Below are 24,255 nucleotides of genomic sequence, written 5' to 3'. Positions count from 1 at the left end.
CTTTCATTATCTGAAAATAAAAGGCAGAAAAAGAGCTGTCATAAACAAGTCATTATTTTAATTTTAATGCCACACTTCGTGGCCTGTCAGCAAATACCCTAGCTCCATTCTGTCCTTTCACTCATCTGGCTTGAAAGAAAAAAAAAAAAAAAAAAAAAAAAAAAAAGTAGTATAAATCATGTTAAGGCAATTGCACATGTAAATGAGCCCTCTGGAAACTAGGTGTCTTCGCGCTGGAACAACCAGAGGCTCTCCTCGCAGCGCTACTCCGGCGAGATCTATAGGGTGGAAATCACTGCTAGAACTCTTGAGGGATCGATCGCATGCCGCCGCCAAAGGAGCGTGCATGCGGATTTTCAGCTCACCACTTTGGGCTGTTTCGTTGGGGTTACACCGCTGTCCGCTCCCGCCGCACGTCCGTCCGAGCCCCAGTGCTCCGAGAGGTCAGCGGGGCGCGGGGGACCACACCGGCGGGTCGGACGCCACAGCGGGAGCATCACCAGGCTCCGAGGGGTCTGCGAGCTCGGGGCTCCACACCTCCCGCTCGGGGCGACGGGGGAGAGGGGCGGGGGGAAGGCGCGGGACCCTGGCAGGAGGCTCAGCCCCGAGCACAGCTGGTGAGGAGCGGTCCCGGGCACAGCCTCTCGCTGCCCCGCCGCACAGGGGCTGGCCCGGGGGGATTACCGACGGCGGCGTGAGGGGGCCCTCGGCGCGAGCCCGGGGAGAGAGGGATTAATGTTTTAGCGTCGCTTGCTGGATTGGCTCCACGACAGGCGTTAGCGCGGCGAGCGACCACCGAGGCGGGATCTGGGCGGAGGGACGGGGAAAAGGAAGACAAGCAGCCGGCCGAGGCCTTCGTCTCGGTGCCCGGTCCCGCGGGGAATAGGGGTAACGCGGGCGGGGGTTACGGCCCATCCCCGCGCCCTCTGCCAGCCGGCAGCACGTGCGGGTTTCCGCCGCCCCAGGCTCCGCAGCGGCCCCTGCTGTCGCGCCCGCAGCCCTCGGAACAGCCGCCCACGCCCCGGGGGCCTGCGGCCAGCGGCCGGCACCGAGGGCCTCCGCTGCTGCGGGCCGGTCGGGCGGCTGTGGCCGGGCGTGAGTGTCTCTGTCCCGCCGCGTCGGTCGCGTCACCCTGCCGCTTCTCGGCAGCTCCGAGGGGACGGGTGGAAGCCGGGGACAGTGGGTGCCCTCCGGTTGCACCTGCCCGCATAAAGCCGGTGCCAGCGGGCAGGTGTTACTGTCGGAGCAGCATCGGTCCGAAGAGGGGCAATCCCCACCTTCACCTCCATCTGCGCCGCCGGAGCCCCGCCTCTCACTCGCTAGCTCCGCCCCCTCGGGGGATGCCGCCCGCCGGGGCGGGACGGGACTGCCGGGCACGCGCCCCGCCCGTCTCGGTGAGCGGGGCGGGGCAGAGGGGAGGGGCGCGCTCGCCCGCCCGCCGTGCTCCAGTCCGGGCTTTGTCTCCGCCTCCGCCGGCGAAGCAGCGTCCCTGGGGCAGGGCGGCGAGGCAGGGCAGCGGCGGGACACAGCGGTTTCTGGGTCCGATGCCCGGCAGCGCGGGGCGAGGAGCTACTGCGCCTTCTTGTCGCGGCACGGGGAGCGCCTCCGGCCTCGGAGTTTTCCTGAAGCAGCCGTGACACCGGGAGCACTTTTGGTAGAGAGGGAGCAGCAGGAGACCCCGAAATGACTTACCTCCAGAAGCGCGACTGAACGGGACTTACTGGAGTGGAACCGTAGTGGAATTTGGGTCTGGAGAGGAGTTGCTAACGCTTTTTCGTTTTTTGGTTTTTTTTTTTTTGTCTTCTTTTTTGTTCTCCCTGTGCCCTCCCCTCTTCTAGCCTATCATTGGAAATGAACAAATTGCATTTGCAATTCAGAAAGTAGAAATACTAAATATTCCATCCCCCGGGAATCACACATGTAGTAATGACAAAGGATTGCAAAGGAGACAGTGGCTCCAGTTTCCCAGAGAGATCCCCTTAAATGGATTACTAAATGGGACACAACATCAGCTAGTTGTCCTCTAGCTGCCTAGATACATGCACCGAAAAGGTACAGTACTCCCCCGTCCGTATCTCTACCTGATGTTTTGGGGTTGCTTTTTAAGGGGGGCTCCCGGGCCGCCCCGGCAGGATGGGGAGGAGCGAGGATGGTGTGCGGTTTAAGGCTGGCTGCTGCGTTCTGTCTCGACAGCGTTTGCAGCGATTAGGGAGGAGAAGAGCTGCCTGCAAGTGCACGCGCTGCGCTTGCTGTTGCCACTTTCCAGGCATACCGTGGTTTCGCCTTCCTTTCCTGTGTTGTCCTCTTTTCCTACCCCCACCCCCTGCCCCCCAACTGGTTAACGCGCTAGCCGTGCTCCCCAGCCCCCTGACACGGTTTGCATGCGCGGTGTTCTGCCTCCCCTCCGCCACCCCAGCTCCCAGCCCTGCCCGCAGCGAGCCGGGGGTCGTGCCGCGGGACGCCGCCTGCGGGGCTGGGGCCGGGGCCTCCGCCCGCTCCCCCCGGGGCAGGAGGACATCGAGTGGGGCTGGGTGGGGGGGGGGGGTTGTCTTTGTTAGAGGGACAATGTGGGCTCTCCGTGCAGAGGCGTAACCCCGCGGTCTCAGCTTTTCCATGTGGGGTGCTTGGGCTGTGGTTCATTTATTTATTTCTTTATACATATATATATATACATTTTTCCCCCCCAAGGCTGGGGCTGTATTTTGGGGGAAGTGGCCGAGAACCGAGGAAACTTCTTCCGTGGCGCAGACCCCGGCGCTGCCGCGGGCTTTGTTAGCGATCGTGGGCTGGGGCCGCAGGCTCCCTTCCGCGCCCTCTTCCCGCGGACAGCGGCCGCCTTCCCTTTCCCTCCGCCCTGGTCCCGGCCGAGGAGAGCTGCCGCCTGCCGTCCCTCAACCCCGGGAGAAAGGTGACTGTGAGGCAGGGCTGCTCCCCACCCCTCTCAGCCGAGCGCTGCCAGCCTCTCCCCGGCGGGCCGGTGGCTTTGCCAGCCACTTTTCCCGGCTGGTGAGCGCAGCCGGGCGGGCGCCGACCATGGGGCAGACCGGACCCTTCGGGGAGGCCCGGCGGGCTGGGGCGCCGCGGGGGCAGCCCAGCTCGTTTCCCTCTGTCCGCGCCCTCGCACCACCGCTCCTTCATCCCGTCTCCTCCTTGGGGAATCCGGGCAAAAGGACGGAAGAAAGTTTTTCTAAGGGGGAATAACAGATGTACCCGAAACAAAGGAGCTCCTGTTCTGCCAGCCCTCCCAGAGGGGCTGCAGGCGGGCTGCGCGGCGCCCCGCACACGTCCCGCCCCGCCGGGGAGCCCCGGGACTGGCTGACGGGCCGTGGGGGGCCCGGGAGCGGGGCGCCTTTGGACAGCTGGTGCCCAGGAGGGGACAGAATGTGCCAGGGTAAAGGATGCTGAGGAGGTCGATAAGTTTGCACGCCCCATCCCCTTGTAGGCACGGTCAGAGAAGGCTCCCAGCTGAGAGCAAAGTGCGTTAGGTGCCGTGGCTGCGGCTCGACTTGAGCGGCAGTCCGCAGCACTCGCCGAGCTGTGCTCCCGCCGGCAGTACGCCGGGAAAGCGGAGCTGGGAGGTTGGGGGTTTGGAGAGATGTGGGGCAGCGGCGTCTCGGGCAGGCCCTGTGGCCGGTGAGCGTCAGACCGCCTCGTTGACGGGGAGGGCGGCAAAAACTTTGGGTCTCCTGCCTCACGCGTGCAGAAAGTACCTGCTTCTTGCGAGGGTTCGGCCGTCCCACCGCCCCTTCCTTCCTTCCTTCCTTCCTTCCTTCCTTCCTTCCTTCCTTCCTTCCTTCCTTCCACCCTTCCCACCCGAGGGAGGCGTTTCTCGGGGGTGGCTCAGGCCGTCGTGGGGGCGGGGGCTGTCGGAGGAGGGGGGCTGAGGCTGCATCCCGGACAGTTGCAGCGGAGATGCCCTTCTGCCCACCATCTCCGTCCTGTCCGGCTCTTCCCAGGGTGAGTAGCAAGGCGGTAAATGCTGGGGTTTCTTTAGGCAAATGGCTCTGTCTTTTTCTAACCTTGAACACTTGTTCAGATGCAAATTCTTTCTCCTGTTCCACTCCTGAATTGCTGCTTTTGAAGTTTGTTAAACATGCGCGCTTGTGCCCGCGTCTGTGCAGCGCACATCTCTGATTGCTGTAGACTGAAAATTATTTATCTAATGGAATGGCAAGAAGTAAAAGCTGTAGTCAGTTCTGCTATAAACTGTAAAAGATGCTAATTCCTGACTGTAAGGTGAATGCTTGATCTTCCAGAGGAGCATATGCGGCTTGCAGGTGTTGTAAATAACGAAGCGCATTATGTCCACAACCATTTTCAGTTATGGGGCTCAGTGCAGTGTCTTATTTGACACAGATTCTGCTAATTTTTGTTTAGTCCAGAGAAGTATTAATCATTAAGCTAACTCAAAGATAGGCAGCTAGAGGCGTGATTTTCCCACTGTCTTTGCAAAAATTAGTTCAGTGACTGCTTTTGGTTCGCATTCATTTAATCTGTCATCCAGTAAGACATTCTCATCCAAGTAATCTTTGCTTGGCGGGTAAATCCTTTGCCATCAACATGAGAAAGTCCAGCAGAGTCAGGCTCTTTTAATCACAGAACTCGAGGAGATTTTGAGGAGTCTGTGGCATTTCTCTTAAGAGTAAGATTTATGCAGCTGTTATCATGTTCAGGGCTTCCTTTGCTGTTTGTTTCCAGACCAGAAAAGCAAAATGAGCTTGCTCTGATTTTTGGGTTTGGTTTTGGGTTGTTTTTTTTTTGTTTGTTTTTGTTTTAAATGAGACCAATCTAGTGTATTGTGAAGAAATTTGGGTTTGCTCCAGCAAACCCCTTTCTTCATGGAATTGCCTCATACGTGGTTGAAAGCAAATACTAGCTTCAGTAAAATCAGGAACGTTTGTCACTCTTAAAAAAAGTACAGTTGCCAAGGCATTTCAGTTTCTAGGGTATAATTTTATCTAAAAGGAACCTGGTTTTAATATGGTAGCTTCTCATAAAGTATAAGGCAAAGAGAGCTAACTGTCTTTAAAGCCAAACAATTTCCTATGCATAAAAAGGTTGATCTCAATTCTCCACCATTCTTAACTGGAGAAAATCTCTGGCTTTCATGGAAGTTTAGTACAGAATGCCCAGTTGAGTCTTCTGTCTGAATGCTAAACGAATTTTAAAACGGTAATACTGTAAAGTGTATGTGCAACATTTACTTTTCATGTATCTTGAAGCATGGGTGAATACCTTCAGGAAAGACAAATCTTGTGGTCACAGATGTTCTATGTATTCCCAATTATCTACATTAAAACGGTATATTCTTACTTAATGGCAAAACCAACCTTATCAACTGAACTCATACTACTTGAACCAAAAATAGTTGGACATTAACATTTGGGAGAAACACGACAAGCTAAAGTCTCTAGCTGGTTGAAGTTGAAAGCAAATATTAGCCAGAGTCCCCTCTTAATGTTTGTAAATAGAGGATCAGAGTTATTTGCATTTAAGATTGAAGAAGGAGATAGATCAGGCTAAGAATGAGGAGTTGTCTTCATTGAGCTTTTGAAAAGGAAAAAAAAAAGGAAAAAGAAAAGAGAGAGATCAAATTAATGATCTGTGATAAATCAGACTAGAAACTGTTTGCATTAAAAAGGAAGTAGGTGATTGTGAACTTGCTTGTGCATGTTTTGTGAAGGGAAGGGGAAATTTGTCATCTTGTTTTGAAGAGCCATACATAAATACACATGAAAGGAGTTCACATGGTTTACAGCAGGGGAGACATAAAATGTTTTAGGATTAAATTGACCTGAGCTAATACATTCCTTACATCCAGCTTGTTTGCGAGAATACATTGTTATACTACCCAAACAACTGTTTTGTGTTTAGTGCCTGATTCCCATACACTATAGCAAAGGGCTGGAAAGAAACAACTGGGTAAATTCTGGAAAATAACATTCAACTCTATTAGATGCAGCATATGCTAGAGAAAAGTTGAACTGTACTAAATGAGAAGTATCCCATTGGATACAGATGCTCCAGTTTTTTACCTCCTGTTCATTTATTGAGGAGGTAAATTTTTAGCCATTATCTTTCTCAGTCTCATTCACCCAAGTAAGCTTTGCTTATGCAGTTGAAGCCTTGCTTGCTTAATTTTCTGAGATTAAAGGCTTCAATATTACTCAAAATGGGACTTTTTTTTTGATGTTTAGGCCTCAGTCTGAAAATACTGCTCTCTGTTGGGAGTCTTTGTGAGGACCTGAAGCTATTGTGCAAGTATGTTTGCTCTAGATCAGTCTTTAATGTTAGGGTCAGACCTAGGTCTGCGTGTCGCATCTGACAAATTGTGACAAGCTTTGTCTTGATGGGGCAACAGTAAACTAAGATGCATAATCAGTGTTTTTCACTGTGACCATTTGAGCACTTTATGCACATTAATTCTGTTTATCAGGAGGAGGTGAGATATACACGGAGATAATTGTGGCAATAGGATGCAGTCAATAGTAGTATGGAGTCTGGCTGCTGATCAACAGCATACAGCAACCATGAGCAGTGTTCAAAGGCAGAAACAAACAACTGGAGGGAAGCCTGTGCCTGAGCCTGACAACTCTTCATAGGAATATTTTCATAGATATGATAGGGTCTACAAAGGCAGAGTGGACTTTCCCAGTTCAAGTGCAAATCTGGCAGACTGGAGTTTGCATGTCTTTATTTTCTTTATGTCTTGTGAGACAATTAAACCATTACCTATGGTCATGGAAATAACATAATGTTCACGTTTACACGGTGTTAAGAGATGCTTTAATTGTCCATGGTGACCAGTGCTTTGGCTGTGGATCTTGATTGCAGCACGGCAATATGGCAGCACAGCTCAAGGACACTGCTTTAAGATTTAAAGGGAAGAGTGCCACCTACTGTGATATAATTACATACATTACGTGTCCTGTGTGTCTTAGTTCCCAAGCTGCTCGTTTTGCCTATCCTATTTTAGCAGCTGGAAGATGTGAAAGGTTTCAAAATTAAATGTGGTATGGGAACTGAAGGAGAAAAGAAAAACAGAAGACGTAGGCACCTACAACAGCAGGGTATTCTGGAAGTCTTAGCAGGGGTTCAGTGAAAGACAGGCATAGAGGCATATGCAAGTTTTTTCACTTCAGACTTATAAAAGCTGCTCACAATTAATAGTGGTGCCACTGGAAATAGGGAAGGGGATGAAAGAACTATGCCTTCCACCATAAAATAATCATATTCTCAGCTTTCATGCACTAGATGAACATAAATGAGGCTGCCAGACTTATGCCCTCTGAAATGCAAAGTTCAGCTCCAGGTACAGTTTGATTTAAAAAGGAAGGAGGTATCACAGGTTTAGGTTTGTTTTTTTTTCAAACAAAACAAACAAAAATAAACAGAAAACCCAAAACCAAACAGCTTTCAAAAAAGTAGGAAGAAAACAAGAAAAACCCAACATGAATTGTCCCATAATTCACTGCAAAACCTCTTGAAGTCAGTCCCAATATAGAACTGTAGTTATTTATCAGCCAAAAGGAGGGGTATAGTATGCTCTATGTGAATACAGAGTCATTTTTGTATGAAAGGAATTTTTCCCCAAGCCCCAGTGTGCTTGTTTAGTGGCTGAAATAGAGATGTAAAATGAAGTAGATAAACCAGCTATTAACAGAACTGCCAGTTGCTGTATCTCTAGAGTGGAGACATATGGTAATTCACTACATTCAAGGATGACTTTCCGTTAAAAGTATTGTTAATAATAGGCATTTCTATATATTTATACTGGATACTTGAAATTCACATATCATGGACTACCCCATGCCATTTTTTCCAGGGTTTTTTTCAGCTGCTGACAAAACTGCTACTGAGGAACTTTCTGCGGAAATATAGTTTTACAGTATTCATGTGGTGCTGAAGTTAGAGTTTGAAGGGCCAGGTGCCGGGGACTGCAGCACACAACATGCGCTGTGCGACATGACAGCATGTGTGCTGTCCTTGATATGAGAAGTCTTTGGCTTCTTCTCCCTTGCCCTCCCCAGGTAAATCTCTGCCTTGACTGCAGGGTTATACCCTTTGTATGATACAGGCGAAAGAAGCATTCCTATGCTTTTATGTCCTCTGTAGCCAGTTTCCTTTAGTGAAAATATATTGTTTATGAAAGTGGAAAGAAATAAAGAATATTTTTATCATGCCCTTTCAACTTAGTCTGAGACCATCTAGTGGATGAAGACTCTAATACTAGCATTTTTACTGGCAATAATAGCATAAGTATGATTATGCACTTAAAAAAAAAAAAAAGGTACTCCTAACCCTCATCAATTTTGCAATGACCCTGACAGAATCACAAACCCTTCTGGTAATGAAAATGTGTGGAGTATATAATAGATATGGTTGGGTGTTCCAGTTCAGTGGATGGAAAAAGTACTCTCTCATGAATCCTACACACAATGGGAAAAACTGTGTCCAAATATATTCCTGACTGCAGCAAACATTATTTCTATTTTCTTATCCCCATCTGCTCAGCTTCACTCAGATGTTCTATATATTGAGTATTCCTATGTATGGCTTTGATAATCAGATGGGAAATTTGCAGTGTTGGTTCCTTCACCATTGTTCATGAACATTTATCCATTATTTGCACTTGAGGCAGCCTGTCATTGAAATGTTAATGAGAATTTGAAGTTTATAGTTCTGCACTTTTGGAGGTTTTTAAGCAGAAAAAAAAAAAATTGCTGTTTTGTTGATTCCATTCAAAATCTACTTTTTATTGGTAGACTGAGATGGATTCTATGCTAATTCCTCCCGCATTCCTGAATTATGGCCTAGCTAGGCACTGTCGCTGGGATCTTCATCTATTAATCATGGAAGCTGCTTTCTTATTCGGTTGCCATAGTTTCAGTGCCTCACATAGTGTTGGGGTGCCTTGGGAAAGGCTTAAGATATACTTGGACTTGCAAGCCTTGCAGTTATTTTGGCAGTAGAAGAGCTCTAAAGGAACAGAAAACAGCATCCAACATTATTCAGAGTTGGATTAAAAGAAGAAACTTCTGGATATGTCTCTCTGGACCTTGTTATGTGAACGTCCAGCTGATATTTACTCCCAAGATTTGCTTTTTGTTGTGTCTTGCTGGTAAAATGGTACACTTCAAAGACTAATGACTACCTTTATCCATTGCAAGAGCAAAAGAGGCTTTTCATTAGTTCTGCTGATAAATGCTTGGGTAAATTAGGGCATTTAGGGTTTCAGGTAATTTGTTTTATATTCTCTTTTAACCTAGCTTACTGCATGACATCATGTTTGAGACTGAGTTAATGTTTATTGTTACCTTAAATTTAAGAAAATGACAATAAGTACCCTTTTGTTAGCTGCAGAGCAGGTTGAATTACAAAGGAGAGAAGAAGAAATAAACTTCTTTCAGACAGAACTAGTGCTCTTTCAGCATTGTGTTGGCACTGGCAGTATTTTTATTTTTTTAACAATGTTTCAATATCTGTCCACAACTTTAGCATTAAAACATGAATACTTTGAGAAATGCGGAGCTGTGAGTAGTCAGAAATAGCTTTCTGACAAATGGGAAAGTAGTAAAGTAGTAAATAGATCTAACAGGAAAGTAGCTGGAAGACTGACTGGTAAATGTAGTGCTGAATATTGTTTTGTCAGTTATGCGTAATATAAAATAATGCACAAACATTTTTCACTAAGAAAATCATGCTCCCCTTTTTCTTTTCCCATTGAGAAAAAAAATTAATTACTTCTGTGAGTGCAGGACTAAGGCCCATGTTTTACCAGATACTTCAATCCCATTTCTTTTGCACTTTACAGTGTCTCTAGAATAACAGATTTCCCTCCAGTTATAATAAAGCAATTTGGTCTTGCACAGATAAGGTTGATATGTATCTTCTGCTTGAAAAAAAAAAATATTAATAAGAGCATTGAATATTCACATCAAGTAAATAAGCGTATTAAAAGCTGTGCAGTTTAGATGAAAGAATTCAGCATAATTGGAACTAATCTGGAAAATTGGCCACTTTTTTTACTTTCAGATGGTTAGGTTGCATTCAGAGATGAGTTTTAAAACTTCAGCTTGGGACTTTACTACCCAATCTTGTGGTCAGTTTTTAAAGTGAGATCGACAAGCAGATTGAGAACATGTGCATGTTATTTGTAATCACCCTCAGGAGTCCTACCAACTGAACAAATTGAAGTCTAAAAATTTCACATCAATTTTGAAGATTACAAAGCTCTGTTTGCTGGTAGATGCACAGAAAATCTGTGTTTGCAATTTTATACTCTCACATAGTACATGGAAGTTTCTGTTTTATAGTCTGGCTTTTGTGTACTCTGTTATATATGCATATGTACATGAAGTTAATCCTAGCCTTTTTTCATGTTAAACTCACAGTGTGCATGTATCTAGCAGGTTGGCGGTCTGATGTAACAAAATAATATGCCCTGGTCATTTTGTAGAGGTACAAATTCTATTGTATTTTTCTTCTCAGAATTTTACACTGTTTAGTTGCAGGTTAGGTATAGAATAACTGCATAGAAATTAATTTAAGCAGTTCTGTAAGGTATGTTTACACTTCTTTAACATTAGTTGATTATTTTTATTGCTTATGGTTTAATTTTGTACCTCCAAGAAACAGAGAAGAGAGTGATAAGTGATTGTACAGTCAGTATAGATGCCCAGTCTTGTTTCTGATGAAGAGTAAAGAAGGGTTTCTACTGCACACCTCAGCAACAAGCCCCTACTCCATTTTGGTATATTTTTTTCAGTTCATTTATCTTTGATCATAGTAGTTCTTCTGCATCCCTAAGCAGCTGAATTCAAGCATCAAAGGTACTAACCTCATCAAGAAAAGAAAATGACAATTTCTGGGAAAGTAGTTGCCATATTTGTGTCTTTCTAGCAAAATTAGGGATTTTGCTTCACAAATCTTGCACATGTTGAATAGCATCTTACTGCCTGAATATTCCTGGGAGGCTAAAGCTTGGCTTTGGCTTCATGCTCACAAAAGGACCTCAGAGACAGGAAAGTTGTCCTCTCTTCAGCCTCAGAGCTCCCTGCTGCCTACAGCCGGTCTTCTGCTTTGGACAGAGTACACTCCTGCCCACTGGTCCTTTGGAGTGGGTGGATGGGAAGGAAGGACGCGAGGGCAGTCGGAGCCCTGGCCGCATGCCTGGGTCTGCCTGGGAAATGCTGTGATTGCCATTGTCATGGGCTGAGAGGATACTACTGCATCCTGCCCCAAAACAACAGAACAAGGAAAAAGATATGCCCTTTGGAGCCGTGTTTATGTCACTTGCTCTCAACATATCATACAGCCCGCTGTCTGCTGCTTGATGGCAAAATAGAGGTTGGGTCCCACCAGTTTATCTTTCTTGAGTAGTACTGCACACTGCAAGCATGGTTAAATACAGCCTGCTATTTGATTCAAAATGCCTTTTTTATTGTATCAGTATCACAGGCTGTTTAACTGCAGTCTTGAACCTCCAGTCATAGTCTGTCCAGCATAGTACTGGCTTTTCATCATATCTGTCTAATCAAAGAAGAGCGTCATGCATAAAAACCAACTTTTGAATTTAGTTTTCTGTGTGAACAGTGTTTGGTAGTATGTGTATAAAATTCTAATAGTGTTCAACCCTTTCTAATTCTGAGCCATTTTTACTTATTAATTAGAAATGCACAGCTTTTGCAATTACAACTTACTGATCCTAGCCATATTAATCAGAAATTAGTGCAGTTAAATTTGCTGTAGTCTGTTACAGGACAGTGATTAGATGAAATGTTTTTTAAGAAGTGTCCATGCAAATCTCGAATTGTTCGTATCATTCGCATTTTGTAGAAACACGTTGTGTAGAAATTTTTTTATTGTTGTTGTTCTTGGAAAGGAGTTAAAGATGAAAGATTTCAAGTTTCATGAAGAAGTTAGAATGCAAACTTTTTTGTAGTAATTCTTTGGGAAGCTTTTTCTCACCTAGGGAAATTATTGTTGAATTTGAATAGGAATTTGTTTAGTTTGTGAGGTTTTTTTAAAAAGAAATTAAGAACTGAATCCTTGAAGAGCTGTTGTGGGAAGAGGAAAGATTTTTGCATGAGCTGCTACACTTTTTAATTATTATCTGCAAGGTGTTTCCTTTGAATTCTGTTGTAGGGAAGTTCAGCATGTTCAGATACACTGATTAATTCCGTCACGAGATGTGTATATTGTAGGGTGGTGTTGTCTTTTTTGCTTTATCCTGTTTTAAGCGTAAGACCTGGAGATATTGCCAGAACACTTCCTTTCCCAAGATAGGAAAAAAAAAAAAAAAAAAGAAATCCTGTTCTTGTTCAACAGCGCGTATAGTCCAAAAGGCAAATTTAGCCAACCTGGAGCTAATAGCCTGAAGGTGTGAGATGAAGGCTGGTGACCGACTGGCTGACTGAGAATAATCCAGTTTTGATTTGTCGGGACATTTTCCTTAAAATACTACATGCATGTGTTAAAGTGTCTATCAGAGAAAACACAGACGATAAAATGTGAAGTGTGGAATAGAGGTACATCTCTGACACACAAATTCTAATTCCTTTCCAGTGCACCTTTTACATTTCTGACCAATTGTTTTTGTTTGTGTTCATCCGTGCTTGTTCAGCTCTCTTGTAGCAGCTGAAATCCTGGAGGTAATGTCATTTGCAAAAATCAAAGAAGCTGAAGAGCACCCAATTCAGCTAGGCTCTTTCTGGTAACATGTTGGTGCAACTGAATGCTGGTGGCCTGCTGCAGAAGGGGAGACTGTACAATCACTGCTAATAGTGAAGAAGGGGTCTGTAAGAATGCTTGCATTGATGTACCTTGAATAGCAAATCAGTTCTTTAGAATTCCCCTCTTCCCCCCCCCCCCCCCCCCCCCCCCCCAAATGGTCAGTAATCTGCCTTAGTTTCAAATGGATGAAAGAATTCTTTGTTGTCACAGTCAAAGAACTTAAAGAACTTTTCAAAACATGGAGCACCTTTATGGATGCTTACACCACTGGTTTTGTGGAAGGGCTAATCCTGACCTTCTGCTTTGTCCCAGGCTCCCAAGATTCAAATACTTGTATATGCAGCTGTAAACCTTTACTGAAACAAGTTGCTTATCTCACATGAGTATGTCATCAGAACCAATTACATTGCTCACATAGATAAGTGCAGAGGAGCTGGGCCACAACACAGAAATATGGATTAAAAGCAGGATCTAACATTTGATCTGTTAACATCAAACAGAAAAATGAGGATACAGTTTTGCTTGAGATTGCATGTCCATATTTATTTCATGAGACATGGGATTTGTCTAGAAAAGCTAATTACTCAACAAGCTTTTGTTTATATTGGTGACAAACCTTGCTGACTTCAGTAGGAGTCATTAATTACTGAAACTTAAAAATTTTGGAGGAAATGAATTCATGAGCAAATGAGTATCAGAACCATCAAGAAGGCATTGTACCATAATAGTATCTGTACATTGAACTGACATTTTAGCTTCAAAGAGTCTAGTAGTGGAAATTTTTCATCAGTAAGCCAGCAGAGAATGTGTTTGTGGGGAGGCTGGAGTGCTACTTCGCAGCTGTGCTGCCTACTTCTAGGCAACCATCGTATGACAGCCTGCTCTAACTCCCGGCGTTTAAAAACAGGGTTGTGTAAGAACGAACACAACACATTTACCAAAATACATTTACAGCCTTAACAATTTCAATGGGTGGAATTTACTGAGAGAGAACCCACTATATTTACATCAGAGTGCATGTCAATCTGATGAAAACGGAAACTCTGAAAGAAACTGGTACTTGTCAGTCTGGAAAGAGGGCAAGGTAACTTTGTCTGCTGTTACATAGTGGCCTTAGAAATTGCTACAGATTTCAAGACAACTTACACCTTTTCACACAGTTTCTAAGTGCAAGGTACAGCTATAGCTAACAGCGTAATGTCTAGAGAGACAGGAGCTTGGTCACATATTCTTTATGCTGAAACTGAGAGATGCGTTTTTTAAAGTTTTACAGCAGAGTGTTCAACTAAGCAATTTGCACTGTAAAAAATAACAGGAAAACGCACTGTGCTTTTTCCTTCGCATGTAGCCTGCCCTCTTGTGTTTCAGAATCTCAGTGCAGATGCTTCAGGCATCCAGATGATAATGAAGGGTAGTGAAAAACATGGAACAAAACCAAAAAATGATGGACACAAGCCATGCTTTTCAAAGGCACTGATTTTGTCTGTGTGTGTGTTGTCTTGCTGTTTGCAGTATAAGAAGCAATATAGTTTTCAGCTTTCTTACACAGAGACATAGACACCAGAAAGTGGGTTAGCCAAACTGATGTGCAGCAAAGCTCTGGGAGTGAATTCACAGTGACGGGTAAAGGCCGTAATGCATATGATTAAAGTGAGACATGCTGCCTACACAAGGAATTGCTAACAAGATTCTTTCACAGCTTTCATGTCTCAGCCTTGCTTTTACGGAAAATATATTCATGTTTAGTTTCAGTGCTTGCACCGTTTTGCTCAGCCTTACAGGATAGGTATACAAGTGCATCCAATTGAACACATTTCAGAATTTGCACTGAGTAGAAATGGAGGTTCCTTATATTAGCAAAACAGAGTCCCAGATCAACATTTGCTTGCTCTGTCTTGGTCTCCTGTTCTCTTTACTGCTTAGTTCTTCAGTAATCATGGGGAAGGGAGACTAAAAGCACAGTTTAAGTTGAAGCAAATTAGTTGAGTTTTAGAGAGAGAAGGGAAGGTTGAAAGAGATTCCATGTCCCTTAAACAGGGTTGTTAAATTTTTTCTCCTGCTCAAACAGGAGGGTAGAAATTGCTTCAAGCTATTAGTTTTTGGCAGTAGTTCTAGCACATCCCCTTGCTCATACGAAGGATATTTTCTGTAGCTCAAAAGGTATTTAAATACTCTCTTAAAGAGCTTCCAGAATTTAGAACTGTATAGATTTTTTGCAAGATTTAGAAACATAGAGTGCAGCAGCTGTGAGTTGCCCCAGTGTTTGGAAGAATAAAGAAATAGTAATTCAAATAATTCTTTATTTTAAAAGTGACTTAGAAATCAGCTAGAAATGGGCTTGACCCACATATCTAAGGCAATTAAAATTTTCAGTTTTGCCTTTTTTTTTAACTGAAATGCTATTTTAAAGAAATAGTGTGCATTCAGATTTGGATTTTGCCTCAGGTGAGTTCCAGGTGAACTCAGTGCATATTTTAAACCATTTCATTTGTGTCTTGCTTGAGACACAGCATCTTTCAGCCTTCATTTTCTTAACAATAGTCATATTATAGATCCAGAACAGGCAAAATGCAGGTTCTGGAAGCTGTTCTTTTAGCCATCCAAGAGTTACTCTTGCGTTTAGGATTCAAGCCCAAGAACTTGCAGGGCTTAGCATATTTTAGGTTTATTGGTTGGTTGGTTTTTTACTTCAAAGCAAGATACCTAGGGAGAGAGTTTTTTATGTTTTGGAGTCATTCTGCTCCCACTCCTGCTGATCTTGGGACACCCACGCAGGCTAAGAAATCAGCAGAAAGGCACCGCTGCTGATCAAGATGCCTATGCTCACGTGCTTTAAATTTGTGCTTTCCCTGAATCTGTTTTGTCTGGGTACAGTGGACTCCCAAGTGACGAAGACCTTTCTGAAAAGGTGTCATGTTTGGTTTTGCACCCTGCAATTACTGTGTGGACAGATGCTTGCTTCTGAACCTAGTTCACACCTTTGCCCTCTTCTCAATCCACACCTCAGATGTGCAAGCCTGCAGATGGTTTTAGACAGAGCCTTGGGTAGAAAGTTGCTGTTGAGTGGCTGACGTTGTGTGTAGAAGAAATGTGATGCATTCATAAAGAAAGCATACAGTTCTTCAGTCACATCCGATCAGGTCTCACTTTTAAAAAAATAGTGAGTTGTGTGTGTTTAAAATGGCTAGAGACACAACTCAAATGCGTGCAAAAGTAAGTTACATGTGCCAAAAGAATTATGAGGTGCCTCTGAGTGACAAGGTGGCTCATGCTAACTAGACTGATCATCTTTGAAGAAATAGGTGGAATACTCCAAAGAATCACAGAAAAGTTAGGGTTGGAAAGGACCTTAAGATCATCTACTTCCAACCCCCCTGCCATAGGCAGGGAAACCTCACACTAAACCATGTCATCCAAGGCTCTGTCCAACCTGGCCTTGAACACCACCAGGGATGGAGCATTCACAGTTTCCCTGGGCAACCCATTCCAGTGCCTCACCACCCTAACAGTAAAGAATTTCTTACTTATATCCAATCTAAACTTCCACTGTTTAAGTTTTAACCCATTACCTCTTGTCCTGTCACTACAGTCCCTAAAATATTATGTTACATTCTCGTGATGAACATGCACAGTATTTCCATTGACAACAGCAGGTGTGAAACAAGGACACTGTCTTTGGCTATGATTTTGGCTTAGAAAACACTGGGATGGCTTACAGTCACTGCTATCACTCTCTGCTTTAAACTCCATTGCAACTTTATGCGATAGCGTGAGATATAAAAATAGATTAAATGGGAAATTAAGGACAAAATGTAACCCTTAACTGCAGGAAAAATCCTCACTTTTTATCAGTTTCAACTTTCTTGAAACAAGTACTTCATGCCTAATCTGTATTTTCAGCATTAACTCAGCAGGCAAAAGGTAGGAAGCTGTGTTGGCCTGCTGAAGGATACATTGATGAAGAATAAGAAGTAGAGAATTTATCTGTCTTTGAAGTGTTAAAAATATTTGGAAGTTTGTATGTCAGGTTAATGCCTGCTCTGAGAGCTTGTGAGAGGTGAGAGAGATGCAAGAAAGCTATTCATAGTTTGCAGAATTTGGGTTGGTTGTTGGGGTTTTATTTCCCCCACAGCAAACCCACTAAGATGGTCTGTGTTGATGTATTGCTTTATCTTGACCACAATTTTTTTTTATTACAGCTTCACTCAAAACACTTCAATCAAGAGAATAATGTTTGGTTTCGAGAGGTGCTTCCCAGTTAATGAAGTTAAATTTATGGAGGCATATCAGTGCTTTTGGTATGTTTAACCTCTCAAAAACCTTATCTTTCAAAAGATAGCATCATGACTAAGTTCAGAAGAAACCCATAAATCCTGAAATTATGAGTGGATACAGCTGAGGTACCATACTGCTCTTGCTGGATCCCAGCTACCCCCAGAAGTTGTGGGGCAAACATAGATACATAGAGTCACTTCTAAGGAAAAAATGGTTATAGGGAGCAAGAAAAGCAGCTGTAAGGTCAAGTCTGAGGGATGGAAAGTTTCTACAAACACAGGGATTAAGGTAATAGCTGTAGATATATCCATACTGGTACAGAGGGATAGCCAAAGTGCCAAGGTATAAGAGAGGAGGGCAAGATGAAAGTGCTGTGTTTCATTTCTCTCTTTACCGGACAAATCGGCAGTATGCTGTGGGACAATTCTTTCTGATGAGCTGTCACCATCTAAACTATACAGAAAGTTTGGAGTGAAAAAAACCCAGATGGCACGTGGGAAATGCAAGTGATATCGTTCATCTCTTTGCCGCATTTCTTTACCCTTCACACAGAATTTGGTAGGTGGGGGAGAGAAAAATCCCAGATGGGACTCTCCTCCATCCCCATACCCTCCTCCCTGCCCTGGGAGATCTCACGAGACTCCTTCAATTCCTCTTACAAGCTACCGGTAGAGAAAAGAAGGTGGTTTTCCATCATTGCTGAGAATCACGAGTCACTGGCTAGGAAAGGTGTTTTTCCTGTGCGGAAGAGAGACTGACACATAGTAGTGCAGAGAGAAGAGGCACTGAAAGAAGTGCAGTAAGCAATTTTGTTGTAATAAATCTTGGCCAAAGAGGTGGAAGGAGGCTTTACAACATGTGCATTTTGAGGGAAACTGCTAGTGGGCTGTATGATCTTGCTGCCGGGCCACTGATGAGTTGACATGTTTGCAGCCATGAGGGAAGGGCATTGGCATTACCCTTTGCAGCTGGCTGGTCAGCTGTCTGGAACAAGTTCATGGCTTTTGGCCAGTTTCCACTGAACTAGTAAAACTTCCTTTGAAACAAACCAAACCCTGCACCTGGCACTGTTTAGGAAAATTGTCAGTAGCCTCGATGGGGAAGCAAAAGCCTGGCTCAACACAATTTTAAGTCCCTGAAAGTTAGATTTTGATGTATTATACCCTTTTTAAAAGACTGACAGCCTGTCTTTTTGAAGAGAAGGTGTCTGTGGGTGGGGAAGGGAGAGAAAGAAGCCAGTGGCTCTGGGGCTCTGGCCACCAGGTCTGTGCTGGACCTAAAACTCCTACTGAGATTCACAGGACTTGTCTTTGTGTGGGCAATGAGTACAGGGTTGGTCTTTGTAGCAGGGAAAGAATAACATCAACCAGTGCAAGGATCATTAACTTTGAGGTGTGTCTGTCACCCTATGGCTGTAACTGCTGATGTGGCTGAGGCATATGAAGTTCAAAGCACCTTTTCCAGCTCTGGCCTTGGATGTCCACAGAGGAAAAACCTGCAGAGCCAGCTGCTCCTGAGTGAGGCAGGAACGCAGCATGACGGCCAGGTAGCACCAGAGGCAAGGCAGGATGTGTGGCAGTTCTGCCTGGGTCATGATGAACGTGAGCAATCTGGTGTTTGTCACAGGTCTTAAACCTAAAACCAAGTGTAAATAAAGAACCCTGCTGCAAACGAGCATGATTTTCATAGCGGTTTCCAGGAATAAAATCAAACCTAAACTGCAAGGGAAATATTCTCTGCCATATTCAAAGTTTGTGTACAGAATGTTTCAAATAAATGCTCTGTAAAAATGATTTAATTCTGCTGTGATTATGAACTTTTGCAAACATGCTGTTTCACATTACTCTCTTAAATAAATTTGATTAGTAACAGCTGTGACTCCGCAAGTCTCCCAAATTTTATTTTCTCAATACAAAAAATTCAAACAAATCCTCAAATTATTGTAAATGAGGTTTCTGTTTGTATTTTAAGCTAAAATGTGCTTGACAATATCCTAGCAATAATTAGGTGGACATGCTCCTGCTTGGAGAGCCTGCAATGAACTAACTGCCTTTAGTTCAAACAGTCTTTTCAGTTCCTGGAGCACTTTGTGCGTATTAGTTGCTGTGTGCTGAACAAGTACTAAAATCTAATTAATTTATAAACAGTTCTGCTCAGTGACAGGCTGAACCCAGAAGTGGACTGCTGTAGTGCAATATGCGTTACCCTCCCTACCCCACACAGTCTAGGTGCCCACACTCACTGCTCCCACACACACATATACCACATATGTTTTCTGATGGTAATGTTCATTGACCACCCGTGTTTGTTTTTGTTTGCTCATGGTGCGGTATCCATGGGACAAGACAGCATTTGGATGCTGAGGACATGGGTTGTCTTTCCCACCTCTTCATGCTGGTTAGCAGAGGAAGGATCTGTTCTATCTGTTGTGCTCTGTGCTATTGAATCCACTCTGTAGCTTGTCTGCAGAGATGCCCAATCTCACTTTATGACATTGTGCTGCAGTTTCACCTTCATTAGGGGACAGGCTTCCCTGTCCTCAGCTATATCTACTGCTATTGCTGCCAGCACTGGGCTGCTTTCTGCATGTGTGACTGCAGCCTTCGTCACCGCACTCCTTTATGTGAGCAAGGACTTCAGGCATACTCTCCTGTACAGCTCTTCTGCTAATGAGCTTGTCTGCTAATTAAACAGAAAGACAAAGTTGGCAATGTCTTTGATATTTATTCTCAGTGTGGCCCTTTTAACTTGTTTAGAGTTTCAGGGTGGTCTTGTGGGAAGAGGTCTGGTAAGTGGTTGCTGAGTTTGTATTTTGCTTTAACAACATTGAAATAAAGTTAGGAAAATACTGCTTTGTTCCTTCTCAGCCAGATAATGCAATGTAATTTAAAAAAATGTAAAGCTTAACCTAGACCAAGCCTACAATTTAGAAGCAAAAAAAGGCCATGTGGGAAATACATTTTGTGAAATTTATTAATGTTTTTGTGTATGCCACACATGCCCGCTGACCTCCATGATGAATGACAGTCAGAGGCTAAATAGCATTTTATTACACGCGTTTGACCACCTTATTTGCATTTTGCTTCCTAAGGAAGGTACCAGCAAATATTCAGTATGTATGAGAGCTGGTCTAAATATTGTAAAGTAAAATGGAAATATGACTAAGTAATTTCTCTTTGTAGGATTATGTAGAAGAGGAATGTGAATTAATTATCAGAGGCCTACTCACAGCCTGTGCACGGGAGAGTTGGACTGACAGGGAAAGCATTGTAGGCAGTTATTTTCATTCTGATCCCTTCAGTGATCATGTCTTGGGTTGACCACTAAATGTATTGTCTCTTGGTTTTTTTCCTTTCAAAACAGATTTTTTTTTTTTAAATAGAAAGATGAAGAAGTGAAATATTAATCACCAGCTCTATATTTTTAGTGGAAATATCAAGGAGATAGCAGTTTTGTTACTTTGCTCAATAATGAAGGTTAATGCTAATGGGGATGTTTTACCAGAGATGCATTTGATAATTTTTTCTCTTTACAAATAAAGATATTTTAGTGTTTTATTTTCTCCTGGGTTTTGCTGTTATGCTTTAGCTTCATTTGCATTTATGGCCACTGATTTATGCTTCTCACTTTTCTTTCTTGTCTTTTCTTTAACCGGATCCGGATGCAAAATCCCCACAGACCATTGGCATTAGGCAGGGTGAGCCCACCTGGTGTAGCCATCCCAGCCTGCTCGGCCACTCACGTGGCTCTGCTGGGTTGCGCTGGGCTCTGCCCAAGGGTCAGAAACTCTGTCTGCCACAAGTGGTACTTGAAAAACTCTTCTTTGTCAGTGGTCTGAATTCCTTGACCTGGGTCTAACAAGTGGCGATAAAATACATCACAGAGCCTTTCATAACACTCATAGGAGAGTGCTGGTCTTCTGGAGTCTCTGAAAGTGTGAAGAGACAGTGTTGCCAAACTCTACTGATCAAGGCTTCCCAATGATGAAATGGGAAACTTGCAAGATGTCCTGTGTCCAAGAAGTTCTTTTACTCCTGGAAATTAATCTAATATCTGGATTCCAGAAGCCTGAGCATCAAAGAAAATACAATGTTATATAGCCTTGTGAGAAAAATTGTAGGAGTTAGCAAAGATGGCACACACGAAAACCTTTATATAAAGGTATAAATATGCATTGTATTAGCTGGCAAGTGATCTTCTGGTGACTCTTCGGTTATCTTCAAAAAGAGTGTATGTTTTTGTCAGCTGCCATTGACCCCAAAAGATTATTTGATGAGTAAAAAAAGTTTGTAAACTTTGGTGTTACTGTTCATTCATTGCCAGGTATGTCAGAGTAAACAAGGAGACATTCCCTGTGAGCAGAAAATGTGTGAACCAGTGGTGTGCCTTCAGACTCTAGGCTTGTGTAGTGATGGGTTTCTTGCAAATCAGTCATTGGATTTAAGTCATGTTTTAAACAGCTTTATTCATAGACTATGGGACTGGAAAGCAAGGTCAGTGCAGAGTCCATCCTGTAGTTATTGAAGCAGATGGTTGAAAAATGCAAGCAGACATCTGCAGCTGTTTTGCGTATTTAAATGCAAAATAAAAAAAGGCATCTCAAGTTGTGTGGGTCTTTTAGGCAGTGAGCATGTATTTCTGAGAGAAAAATAAGAATTACTTTAAAAACTCTGGAGTGGAAAATTTGGAACACCGTGACTCTTGGGAAATATGAAGAGCACTGGCATTGCAATTTGATTCTTGAACTTTATCTAAGACTTTTAGGCTGTCATCAGCAATTAGACTGTCACTAGGAAAAGAAATATTTGCTGCAGTGAGCCCTTCTCTCAAAAAAACCCCAAAACCACAGCACTTTCCAGGATTTTATCTGATTGTCAGCCCTATTGGATTTGAAAATAGGAACCAAAGCTTCTGAATCAGGGCTGACCAAGAAAATATATATGAAAAGTGAAGGTCTTTGTGAATAGGCTGAGGGTAGTTCCACAGTCACCAGTACATCAAGCAATGACACTATTAAAAAAATCTGCTAAAGAGCTGGGAATTGGTCCAATTTGCCCTAAATTTGCTGCACATTCTTTCACTGCCTGTTGAATGGATTTGCAGCAGCCCTGTGCCTGCACCAGCTAGGTGCTCCTGAGAGCAAACTGACAAGGAACAGCATTTTTAACCCCCTGTATGTAGGCACTGGAGTGTAGAAAGAGGAGGAACATCATCATGGTTCAGTGTGCAGAGGTTTACCCACTGGTGTTTGGTGATTTTGTGCAGAAGCCGTGCAGAGTGAATAAACTCTTCCTTTTAGGGCCTTGTAATATACCCATTCTCTTGTTTTATATAGGCTTACTGTTGCTTTACCTTATCAATGCACATGAAGCTCACGCCAGGTAATACTTACTGCTCCAATGGAATATTCCAGGAAATGAACTCATTTACTTGGGTATTTCTGTATAGAAGGTGAAATGTAATATAAAAATTGTAAACAGAAGGATTTTCTGGTGATGTTCATAAATAAATCAGATAAGCTTATAGATTTTAGAGATACTGAGATTTTATACTTGCTTTCAAAACCAGGGTATAGCCACCAGGCAAAGCAGATATGTTAAATTGATGCTAAGTGGCATATCTCTCTTCCTTACAAAACGACCAAATATTTGATAAATACTTGTCATAAAAAAAAAAAAACAAACAAACGATTTTTTCAGCTCATGTAGAAACCATATGTGGAGCCAACCATTTAGTGTATGAACATTTTGAGATAAAGTCAGTAAGTGTGAATGAATCTCTTTCTGGAATTCACCACAATTAGAAGGTATTATTCAACTCAGTCTCACATAACTAATTTGCAGTTCTTTCAAACTCCTTGCTTTAGGGAGGTAACAATACTGTAATTTTCAGGGTTTAAAAGGAGGGGGTGAAGCTATAGACCTTCACTGAAGACTCGATAGAAGACAGTTTCCATTGCCTTGAATAGCTTGTAAGCTCTCCGAGAGTGGCACGAACCTGTGGGAATCATGCATATGTCATGATGAGCCGTTAGAGCAGCCCTCAGTTATGAAAGGCTGGCTTGGAGGTGTGCTGGGGAGAGGTGTGTCACAGCCAGGGGCTGGCTGTACTATTCTTGGAAGTCAGTAGGATGCAAAGATGCATTGTTCACTGCTTCTTTCCTGTCTTTATTTCCCACACAGTGGTGTTTTAGGAAGCAATAATTAAGGGGACAACATGGCAGTGCTGTGCCAACATCAGACAGCTCTTTCTGAAAAAGTCTTGCTGCAGCTAGGCTGCAAAGGTCTGCGTCCAGTTTACACTCAGAGCCAGGATGACAGCACTGGAAGGTCTGAACCAAAAAAACTTCCCCTATGAACTTCTTTTGCAGTTCAAAAGAAGAAATAGTTCTTTATCGTGAAACAAGAAAGGACAAGAAAATATTTCTTAGCTTTGCTTTTTTTTTTTAATTCCCTTTGGTTTTAGAACATGTTTTTTATTTTTGCTACTCATTGCACATAAAACATACTTAACTGCCAAACTTAATCTGAAAACTAATTACAGTAAACCTCAGCATCTTTGGATGCCGTATGGAGTGCACCACCTGTACTCCACAGGACTGAATTGTCCACTGATAGGTCTGGAGCCATCATATACCAGCATAAACAGAGACTCCAGACGTAGCTGCCTGGAAATGGTTGGAAAGGTTACCTCGCATCAGGCAGTTGTTTGTACTAGCTTTATCCCTATCGGAGAATTCAACAACAGTTCCTTGAGAAAAGGTACTTCTATTTTATTTGTTCTATGAGCTCTTGTAGCTTCTAGTCAAAAACATCTCAAAAACTTTTTTCTGAAAGGAGCATGGGAAGTAAACACCTTCTGTGTGCAGATGTCATACGGGTAGCTAGAAAGGAGTTAGGGGTAACTTGCCAACCACTGCTGGCAGGACTGAAGTGGAAAGTGGGTTCATGTGTGAAGGAGCCATCAGATGCATGTCAAAGTCCTGCAGTCTTACTGCCCTAGCTAAATTTTTAAATAACAGGAACAAGGGAGGTGAAATATCCTGTGCTCTTACTTGAAATGCCTTTGCTGCTTTCATTATTTCCTGTAGTAATGCACAGGATGTCCAGCTGATTAGCCACAGCAGGCTATGTGATCTTCACAACATCTACAGGAACCTTCTAGGATGTAATCTCTTACTGAACCTGCAGAATAAACTTTTACAACTTGTTAGCAATACCAAATATTGCTTCTGCATATAAAGGT

General features: G+C 43.5%; 1 protein-coding gene across 5 annotated transcripts in view; it reads left to right on the top strand.

Moving 5' to 3' along the window:
- Positions 1-1,169: 1,169 nt before the first annotated feature.
- SEMA6A (semaphorin 6A) overlaps positions 1,170-24,255 on the top strand; it is a 114,008-nt gene continuing 90,922 nt past the window's right edge. Inside the window, exons 1-2 of one of the 5 annotated variants that reach the window (XM_034073274.1) lie at positions 1,170-2,052; positions 16,935-17,033. The gene's annotated coding sequence lies outside the window, so the exon portion shown is untranslated. Of the gene's footprint in view, positions 2,053-3,913; positions 3,958-16,934; positions 17,034-24,255 lie in introns of those variants that run through there. The other 4 variants (XM_031043588.2, XM_034073273.1, XM_034073275.1 and 1 more) reach the window with 4 other exon arrangements.

The sequence above is a fragment of the Melopsittacus undulatus genome, chromosome Z (genome assembly GCF_012275295.1).
Source record: "Melopsittacus undulatus isolate bMelUnd1 chromosome Z, bMelUnd1.mat.Z, whole genome shotgun sequence".
In the NCBI taxonomy this organism is placed as follows: Eukaryota; Metazoa; Chordata; class Aves; order Psittaciformes; family Psittaculidae; genus Melopsittacus; species Melopsittacus undulatus.
The sequence above is the reverse complement of the archived record's forward strand: the minus strand, read 5'-3'. Positions and strand labels throughout refer to the sequence as shown.